This window comes from Acromyrmex echinatior, chromosome 5 (assembly GCF_024713525.1).
Source record: "Acromyrmex echinatior isolate Ae372 chromosome 5, ASM2471352v2, whole genome shotgun sequence".
Lineage (NCBI taxonomy): Eukaryota > Metazoa > Arthropoda > Insecta > Hymenoptera > Formicidae > Acromyrmex > Acromyrmex echinatior.
The window spans coordinates 8,162,148-8,174,045 of NC_141856.1; positions in this window are offsets into that span (position 1 = coordinate 8,162,148).

The window sequence follows — 11,898 nt, forward strand, 5'->3', positions numbered from 1 at the left end:
GCCGTGTCCCACGCTGCGCGTAACTGCACATGAAGCGATATAATTTCGAAGCAACTGGTGGCGAAGTTTATACAGGGTTCTTTGCTATCCCCTTTCTACAAAATGAATTGTAAAGTGAATTTTGAATGCTTATATTTACTGCAAATAATCGTTTTAGTAATCATGATAGATTGATGATATAGCATACATATATAATATAATAGATTATATATTTTTAAATTTTTTAATTATGAATTTATAATGGAATAATTATTTGTTTTGTACTTTAAAAACAATATATCTGGCACAAAAAAATTATACATCTGTATTTTAAATATATTTATTTTATATTATAACAATGTTTTGTTTTGATTTATTGTATATAAAATTCTTGGTAAATAAATTGTTGTTTATTTTATTGGTATATCAACAACGCGAAAGAGATAATATAAAGATATAAGGCCGGTTGTTTCAGCTTCAGATTAACTATGTGATAATTTATCTATTAGATAAACAGAAGAGTAAAAGAGAGCATAAGAGAGTAAGAGAGTAAGATAGTGAACTAAAGTTTACCGAAAGATGGAACGGCTCAACCTTAATAAGATAAATCTAAACATTTTATTATTTTTTTAATTATTGTTACATTTAATCACACTCTTGATATATTTCTTTTTAATATTTCTTAATTAATCTGTGTAGGACATTTTTCAAGAGTAGACTAAAAAACAGGTTTATAAAAAGACCAAAAACGGGCATCGTAAAAAAAACAAAAATAGATATGTCAAACGAAAGGACAGGAATAAAATAAAAGTGCTATGTTATATTCGAATGATTGAATCTGGGCGTGAGTTCACTGCCAGTCACGACCGAACATCAATGTTTTAATTAATGTATCGATAGTGGAGCCAGACACGAGTTTATCCGGCATCATCTCGTTTGACATATCAAAACTGGCTTTCTCAAAGTATATTACATAGATGGCTTACGAATAATAATTAGATGGATTGTAGATTTTAACGATGCCATATAATTTTTCGCACGCAATACAACATATTTTGTTTTAAGTGCAAGTGCAGTTATAATAGCGTAATGTTATTTTTTGCGGTTAAATAATATCTCTCTCATTGCAAAAGTAGTATATTAATAATATACAAAATCATCTATCAGAAAACTAATTTAGTTTCAACTTTTTTTATTTTCCATATTAAAGTATTTTTTTATTATTCAAAAACGAATTTTAATGATTTAAAAACTTATTAGAGGAGTTACAAATAAAGACTTATTTAATTGTAATTCAGAAATTTGATTTATTTTACGATTGATCTCAAATTTCTCGTATAATATACAAAATAAATATAAAAGATAGTATAATAATAATTATTATTATATACCTACATGTTAATTATGTAATAATTATCATAATACAACAATTGTTATTATTCAGTACATCAATTTTTGTCGGTGGCTTTAAATGTTTGGTATTAATTATATCGATCTTATTTATTTTCTATAATTGCACATTAATTTATATAATCACGCGTTTAAAAATAAAATATCTATCGCACTTCGTAATATGTTTTTGTATTCGTTTATCGTGGCTAATTTAAAGATGAAAACTGGAATATATAAATTTAGGAGCCACACTAGCTGAAATAAATACACTGTACATGTTGTGTATATGAATTACGTAGATAATTTATGAATCAAATTCGATAAAACTGGGTTATCAGTGTTTGCGTAATTTTTAGTGTGGGCGTTCCAAACACCGCTTATTGATTGTACCATTCGCATCGGCATTGATATGGCATTGTGTTCTATGTCGAGCACCCACCGCAAATTCAATCGATCGGGAACGAGAACATCGACAATTGGCCGCAATTGTATCGATCAGGGTCAATATGACATCGTTCGATCAGCAATTTCATTGCCCGACGGAAAAATCTGTCGTAGATTTCATTGATCCATTTCATGCTTTGATGCATCTACAATATAGAAAGGTCAAATTTATCGTGTAAAACGTAATAGTGTATATTGTCCGCAATTGTGATTGTTTAAAAACATTATTTGTTCTAAGTAAAAAATATCTTTTATAGTAATAATTTTAATGTAAGAATAAATGTTAAAAGTAAAGTTAGATTTAAGTTGAAAGAAATTAGAGCAAAGAGAGAGATATTTTCAATTTATTAAAAACGTAAAAAATAAGTAGATATTTACAATTTACTAAACACGTAGTCAATTTTAATGTAATTAAAATATGCGATTTTTTTTGTATGACTATTTTCTTTTATGATTAGAAGAAGAAATATGTTAATCACTTTATCTTTATGACTATAAGAACAACTTAATTTACTGTGCTAAAAAAGTGACTATTCGACAAAATATTTTGAATTCACGCGATGACCCAGCATTGACCTGATCGCTGGATTGTTTTTCCTACACTCTGTGATATTAATATGAGAAAAATACAGAACGTTTTGCGACATATATGATTCTCAAGCATTTATTTTTGAAACACATATGATATGTACCATATATATACGCGATATGTACGCGAATTTATCTGGCGTGGGCGTAACAATTCCACCGCTGATAAGTAACTTTGTATTTCGTAAGGCAGTATCTGAAAACTTGTGGCTCGTAGCTTCGTAATCAAACCATTAATCATGTACATAAGTATAAACAATTATTAATAATAATGAAATTCAACGAATGGAAAAATTTAATAGTATGTATTAATTATAAATATATACATGCGCGTGTTATAAGAGTATCATGTACCTTAATTTAAAATTAAATACGTTTTAAACTTTGAGGTATTAATATTATTATAATGAATTATATACAACCAATTAAAAGTAAAATTTAACTTAAAAAAATGTTAATAAATAGCAAATTTTTATTTCTTTAGTAATAATAGAGTTATTTTGGAAAAAAAGTTAGTTAAAAAAAATCTTAATATGAAATTAAAGTTTATCAAAGTATTTTATATATATATATATATATATATATATATATATATATATAATTTTGAGGTGGCTAAGCCTTATCTAAGTATTTTTTGTATACAAAAATTTGATCTAATTGCAATCGATTGTATTTGATTTCGATTATTCCGAATAACGACGGAAATGTCTACTTTTTTGCGATAGCAAAACGAGAAATAATGAAATACGAGGGCAGTAGAGAACAACACAGATCGAAATAATCGGTGCGGCTCAATAAAATTAATATACGGTTCTCGGCGGTTCCTCGTCGTGTTCGTGCGTCAGGAGTCTCGGTCAGAGTCGTAGCATTCGGCAGGCCAACGAGACGTTCGGGATGCTCTTAACTAAGGGTCTACTAACTTTAAATCCGATAATGAATGTAATCAGCGGAAATAACATGGAATCTACGCTGGTCTCGGTCAGACCGCATCCAGGTATACATTCCCTGACCACAGCGTGACTAATAATTATACTCGGTGAGGGACCCTCGTCTCTCTCCTACGCCGTTATCTCTCGCCGAGAGCGAGAGTGGAGAAGCTGAAAGCCGCAGACGAAACGTAGAAACCAAGGTAGAAACAATGATTTCGTGCATTCACGAATCCCAAGAGTACGGAAACTTGTTTGATCGAATTGTAAATAATGAACGCGAATTTTCTTTTTGCGTTAAAACACGAATTGTACATGAAACAAAAATTGAAGTAATTTCTCTTTAAATTAAAAAAGGAATTACAAAGAGAAAGCAAGAACCTTCTGTTCTGACGATTTAATCAACAGTAATTATATTTAATAACACATTATGCTTTATTGAGAGGAAAAAGCATTAAGTTTAAAGATAATTTTGAGATAAATGAAAAAATTTATTTGTACGTCTTGCCATTTAGGTCAATTAAATACAATATAAATATTTAATCACACATAAATATAAGAGAATTTTGTGTATTTTGTCTAGTAACAGTACAAAATATAAGGTTCAATGAATATGTTACACTGATTATGTGTTTACGTCAATCGTGTCAATCGTGTTTGTACATTATAAATGTTTTGCATTGAAATTTCACTCCAAGAGGAGGAAAATACAACCACCCTTAAAAAAAAAAATGAAAATATTTCACTTGAAAAAAATGACGCTCTTTACTCTTTTTTAGAGTGAAATTTTAGCTTTTTGGAGTGAGATTTTATTCTTTTGAAGTGAAAATTCACTCTAAAAAGTGTGAAAGTTGTCACTCTTTTTTAAGAAGTAAAATATTTTCTTCACTTTTTTGGAATGAGATTTCACTGTAAGAAATTTAGAATGTACGTCTTATAGTACATACTTTTGAAACCACAATGTAATGTTTCATAACATCAACGACAAATCGGGTATCAATTACAAATGAATCGTATATCGTTCGATCGACATCAGTGTTATATGCAGTATGCACAATAGGCACGCGCGCACGAGCAACGTACCTGTCGACCTCGCAATGCCAGCAAGCCGCGAATAACGGTAGTCTTAATTGAATTATTGTTTCAGTTAATGTCGACATTCATCATAAGAGTATACACACGGTGTCGGACCAAGATGAAGAAAACACGCATCCCGCCCAAGGAGTTGCGGCTCGCTCACAAAAGCGCAGAGCATTCATCTTCTGTCGTGTATGTCATGAACCGCGACACGATGGCCGCTCTCTCTTTTCTTTTCTCTCCTCTTTGCAAATGTAAAAATGAATTTACTCGATCTTCTTTTAGAGAAAATAAATTTATTTTAATTTTAATCGTGGATCGATTCTTTAAAAATCATTTTAATACTCAATGAAAACTATCTGTGTTATTTTCAACGTTTCAATATAAAAATAAATGATTGTTAAAATTTCATCAGATTATGTAGGATAGTCCATTTCCGATCACATATCATAAAAATTTTACATCTTTTGTCTTATTTAGAAGTTCCGGCAAAAACAAACGCGAGAAATTAGCTAATAATTATTAAATTGCAAGAATACACAGATACAGTACACATGAAAGAATATTCGTGACACGCAACTTCTGGCGTGGAATGGTTATTAATTTCATTCAACCAATGAAATAAATGGACTGTTTTCTTATGACAACCGGCCACAACAACGATCGTCTAACGGTATTTCAGACAGATATATGTATGTCGACGTTTGAAAAAAGAGAGAAAATAATACAATCTCGCATTTTTTATTTTAATCAAATATTTGGGAATGAATATTAGGTATATAAGAAATTTTGTAAAACTTTTTAATTATTGTAAATTTGCAATTTTATATAAACAGATAATGGATAAATTTGCGTACTGGCACGAATTATGAGTCTTTAATTTTATTCGTATTTATTAAATAATATTAAATTTATATAAGTATATTTACTAATGAATAGAGAAAACATATAATTATATGAGTATTTACAATCTTATGATGCATAATTTTAATGGCGCGAAGTACTGTTTCCATGGACCTTTACGTACAGAAAAGCGAGTCCCGGTACCAAAAGCAATCAAAATATTGAATTTTATTGATACTTAATTTTGATTTTAATAAATCAAGCCAAGTATGAATAAGAACATGCATAACGCATGCGTTATAACAAATGATTAACGCGGACAGGCAACATGGTTGTCGACATCGTAAACAATTAATCACGAAGTGTCGTCGATACCATATTAATTAAACATTTTCACATTACTGCAATCCGATAATAGTCAATGTTGTAATTCTATGTATTGAACTGTGACGTCTCATTTTTTTTATCGTCGACAATATACGAGTTTTGCGAGGAATTGTTTTATCAATCACGGCGATCGTTCAAGCGTATCGACCTCTTTTAGTCACGGTACACACAATGACAACTTCCCAGAACAATCTTGCAAGAATCTAAAAAATATAAATATATTTGTCATTAATTATTTGCTGCTATGATCAAAATCAATACACTTACACTATATTGATGTAATACTGATTGAAATTAAAAGATTAATGGATTAACAACGTCAATGTTACATAAAGATAATATCTATATTTTTATTTCTTTATGTGCGATAAACAATAATTGATGCTAAGTACTTTTTTATGTCAATAGTTTCTATAATTAATTGATATTAATCTTTTTTAAAATTATCTATATTCTTATAAGGTGAGAAAAGACTTATCAACTTTGATGAAAATATTTTTTTGAATTTCTGACTTTCGTAATGAATAACATTAATTATCCGAATATTGCTAATATCAATCCCAGTAGTACATATCGGTTCTATATATATTTCTGGGTGTAAAACATATACGTTTTGGAAACGCATATAAAATGTACATGAATCAATAAGTGCTATCTGTGAAATATTCCGAGAATGTTATAATATAAATGTAAGCTTTTGAGCTGGTTATGTTTAGATCTAATGGTGATATTACTATGGAGTGGGAGCCAATTGCAAACAGATCCACACCTCGTTGTTTGGTATTTGCATCGCTTGTGAAAACCAGACTGCGTCGATCGCGCGCGGTCGAATAAATGAATTTAGATTCGCAAGTTCGCCGAGTGCAGTTTCCATTGCTAGGTTGGACCTGAATTCGCTTAGCAACACGCGCGCATTTCATATTTCGGCCAGTGCCGTCGTTGCGAATAACAAACAATCACTCCCGTTCTATTTTCTACATCACTTTTATCCATTACGCATTAGATGTTAAGAGGTTTCCATTAGATATTATGTATACATTTTATCACATTTCTATTGCAGTTTTTTTATCTATTACATATTTCAAGAACTCACTCTTATACAGAATTTTATATTATCGAACTTAGATATTCAACAACTGTTTGTTGTTTCATTTCTGATTAAAGAATAAATAATTGCTGAACTGTGATAGTAATGAATGACAATATCGAATAATAAAGTTGTTCGAGACAATCTGAATAATTATTAATTATTTCATTTATTATTAAGCAAGTATGAATAAGACACTAATAAAGATGTTACTAATAAAGATATATATATATATATATATATATATATTTTTTTTTTTTAGATATATCCTATATCCTATATATGTTTTAAGAATAGTCTTACATTTTTTCCTAGACGTTTGTAAATTCTAGGTCAGCAGGAGTGGGCAAGAAAGGAAACGAAAATAAGACAAAAGAAAGAAGGGAAATCGATGCATAAAGACTGTGCGGATCGGGTCCCTGAGAGTTTGCATAATTCATTCGACGGGCTGGCGAATGCATATTACCTCAGGATATCTAGCTGAACTGAACAGCGGGATCAGGACGCAAGGACCTCGTTCTGAATATGAGGTCGAATCACCGAATCGTCTGGAGATAGTTCGACATCGATAACCGCTGTTGATCGTCGCGACATTTCGACGAGGACCCAAATCCAGGATTTAACAGGATCGGCTATGTATGCGTGTCCCCAAAAGAATACATTGTAGAAAAGGATTCTGGATTGACTGACTATAAAATCATGTCATAGCATGATAACTCGAAGAATTATCTATTACTCCATTTTTACAGAATTTAAGAATTTTATTGAGATTTTTATTTACCTGCATTATCTGCTGTGTTTTATTTTAAACAGCGTAATATCGTTTGTAGCTTGTAGACTTCTTTTTTTTGTACAATATAATTTTTATATAGGAATAAGTCTATAAAAGATATTTCTAAAAACAACTGACTTAATATTTATGAATATAGAATGTTCATAACGTTGAATAATAGTTATTCGAGACAATCTGGATAATTTTTTCATTTGTTACTAAACCAAGTGGGTAAAGATAAGATCTAATTTATAAAATTAATTATAAGTATAGAACTACGAGCTACGCCAGGTCTTAATGTTATGTTATTATAAAACAAAAAAGTTTATTATCACATATATGTTTCGACTCTAATTGGATTATTCTCAATGTTGAAACTAATACAATTTAAAAAACAACGATTTATTTAACAGATAATAACTTAACAAAACACATGATATAATTTAGGCGGTAATTGTAATAAGATAAGATTCAATTATTATTGATACAGCCTAATTTTTAGTAAAGGTATATATTTGTCTGGAGAATACCTTTATATTTTATATTACATTTATTTTATATTTTATTTTATATTATTTTATTAAGGAAATCATCGGAACTCACTTATTTTGATAAGCTTTGAATATATTATAGAATATAAAAAAAATAAATTTATATTGTTTTTATCTGTTTATCTCAAACTTCAGGAATAGAAACAATCCTTCATAGACGTTTGTAAGTTTTGAACTAGTAGGATCTAAAACTTATAAAATAATAATAATTCGTATAACTGTTCGACATTATCATTTCTTAATGTAGATGTATTAAAAATTTATAATGAACAATAACAGATAATATTTGATCCGGAAATATTTTGGATGAAACGTTAAGCGTTCAAACATTCCGTGTCATTTAAGCATGCGGCATCTTGATTGCATCTGCTCCACCTGTCTATCGATTTTCCGGAAGCATCACCAGGGCGGGCTCCTCGCAGCGGAAGGTGCGTGCCCATACGGGTGGACCGGATCTCTCCCTCGTTTCTTCGCCCTCGTCTCTTACACCTCGAGGAAACCACCCCAGGCGAACCGGAATCAAGTTCAATTGTCTCGCGGTGGCTTTTGGACGCGTGAGAAATTTGCGAGCAGCTGTTTCGCCGGGGGTTGCTTGCTCCTCGCAGTAGTGTGTGACGTCACTTTACGTTTTTACTTGTCGCTATTACTTGGTCAAACGAGGAGAACGAAAACATACGCGACGAGGGAGAGAGAGAGAGAGAGGGGGAGGAAGGGAGAGACGTATTGCATGCGCCGCGCGCATGCAAATTAGAGACGTTCGCGTCTCTCGAAGGGGTTAGATTAAGGGTTCGAGCGACCCTGAGGGTCGCCGAAATACTGGCTAGGCCTCCTCTGCGAGGAAACAGGGAGTTTCTCGATATCGTCTTTCGAAAATCTCGCCGCGCTTTATTTCTACACCTTTCTCACGACCGCCCTCCGTTATTCGCATCGGCATTTTAATTAGGTCCACCGTTGTTGCTGCTTCAAGTAGTGTTTTGGTAACAATATGATTGTAATCTGTTCTTCCTGAAGATGATTGTACGTTATATATATATACGATTATGTTTTGCTTTCGTTTAGGTCCAATGTAATTGTGACAAAGGAATAAGGGTAATGTGATTGAAAGTAATGAAATTTCTAGTTATGTATGCGGACAATCTTTTTAAAACATGCACCATACCTATTTGTTATATTAATTGACAGCGCTTCACTTTCGCATTTATTCAAATTTTGTCTCTTTTAAAGCTTAATATATAATAATCATATGGTAATCGAGTTTTATACAAGACCATAGTCTATAATAGAAATTATAACATTCCTTCTACATTTTCAATTGCTCTTGTTTCACTATCGACTTAATTCGCAGCTCAGTTTGCCGATGCGAAATCTTTCAATCCGTCGTGCTACAAATTGCACGGCTTTCTACGTGACGTGTATGCGAATGCGAGCGACGTAACCAACGTTGCTGATTGCGAGCAAGAGCAAATCGGTGCTTGCCGAAGGCAGAAGCACTCCCGCATAAAGACAGTGCCGCGCGCTTCGCCGTCATCCTCTTCGTTGTCGTCGTTCTCGTCGTCGTAGTCTTGGTGGCATTTTGAATTGCAGATAATCGAGCACGATCGACGAGGACGATAATCGGCTACGGCGCTTAGACATGCAGTGACTTATCTTCGAGCAACCGAGGGTTACCTGTCTCGGATACCTTTCCCCGTGCAACTCGGGAGAGTCGACAGGACCGATAAGGATCGTGATGATTCAGAACCTCCTGACCTCGGCCCGTCGAGGTCCACAATGCACCTTCGAATAAACCGTATATATCTGCGCGTACGAGGAACGCGACACAGAGCGGATGGCGAGCTCAGGCTGTCAACGCGACAGGTACGTGGTCTTCGATCCTTGCCGATTGCAAATTGCTTGGATGCCGATCGTAATATGTCTTACACTGTATTTTATACCTAGCTAACGATCTATGAATTACTGAATTCTAACATCTTTTTGACATTCTGAGTTTCATGTTTCGTTGACTTATGTCTCTTGATTCACGTCGATCGTAAATTGCTAAATTGACTAATATGTCTTACATTGTGTCTTAGGTAAAGAATTTACTAGAACTTTATATCATCTCACTGTTTGCTAATTTTATCCACATTACGGTGAATCCTCAGATTTGTGTCTCTACATCGATAAATATTACTCTTTCTTGAATAGTATACTATTTATACAATCCATATATTATTATCATAAAGCAGTTGAAAGATAGGATTCTCGGGAAAATTAGTATCTCGTAAACTCTCTTCAACATAATACACTTCCTATATTTGTATTGTTTATTCTAAATATTTTTCAAAAGTTTGTGAGTTCTAACCTGATAAACTTGGAACAAGTAACTCAGTAATTTTCGCACAGTGTTTATTCTTATTAGTCAGGATTTTTATTTCCTTATTTTTTTGCAAGTGAAATTTGTGAATATAAAAAATATAACTCCGGTATATCACGAATAAGCAGCTCCCACGTTAAAGCGTACAGTGCCTCCAGGTGGTAACTGACGGTCTTTATCCAGTCAGCATCCCTCTCCTCCCGCTGCTCGAGGAACCTAAAGGAACGGTCCCTCTATTGTCGAGGGAGTTATTAACGAGGGGATGACGAGGGGGAAATTTCGGTGCGCGTACAGTTCTTGTGTGGGAATTGCGCAAGCTACGCAGGCGCGTCTCAAAAGCAAAGACACCTTATTGCTTCCCGCCAAAATACCGTCGGAGAACCTTTAATGTCATGTTTTATCCATACACGCAGTTGAAACGTTATACGAGGGATCCACGTCATGGATTTAATGCATTGAGGACGCGGGACTGTATGAGTTTGGCATCGTCGAGGTTTTCCCGCTAAAATTTTGACAGGTGACTTAACGTTTATTACAAAAATCAATGAACTGTATAATTCTCGACGAAAGACGAATGCTTGTACCAGATCGGAATTGTATAAAGCTTTCAAAAGAAATGTTAACAATCGATGCTAGGAATTTTTCTTTTTGAAATTTAATATTAAATTTTCACTTTAAATCCGTGCGTGATTTTATAAACCATGTTTTCTCTTTCTCTGAATTTTACATGTTTAAAATATTAAAGTATATAATATATATAATATATATATATATATTATAATATATATAATACATATAATAATAAGAATATATGAAGAAGCAACAGAAGGCATTTATCAATTCATGTACAATTAATGTATATTAATTGTATTTCTGATAAATTTGTTAAGAATTGATAAAAAGATTCAGTTTCACAAATTCCAGTTAAGGCAAAATCGAAATTAAAATAGAATTATTAGAATAGTATTTTATGGTGTACTTGCAAAGGCAAATTTTTTGATTGTGAGAGTCCAATCTGATTGAATAATGTGCATTATGCAAAACGACATTTCTTTGGATCGAACCTGTAGGGGAAGGAGTATTGTAAGGGAACTTTTAAAGCATTCACTCCCACGTGGTAGTACTCGTTGCCACCCCCCACGTTTTCTCGACGAATGCAAGCACATGTATTGGTATGCACACCCCGTTCCGCTGGTGCATATTTCCGAAGAACTACAGAGCTGCATTCCCTTCCTTTGTCCCACTTTACTTTTTCCCCCTTTTTACGTAGCACATTCTCGTTACGTGAACACGTCACCCTCTTGACCGCGCAAGATGCGAAGGGGAACGTTTACCGTTCAGCTGGGAAAGCGAAGAGATTCGCCTACCAAGGTTCCATCGGGTACCCTCCATCGGTATCATCCGATTGCGTTTTCATGCGTGCTGAGATTTCGGGAAACAAGCCACGGCATACACCTGGACGCTCCTGTCCAAAGGTCGATGACATTACCGAAATC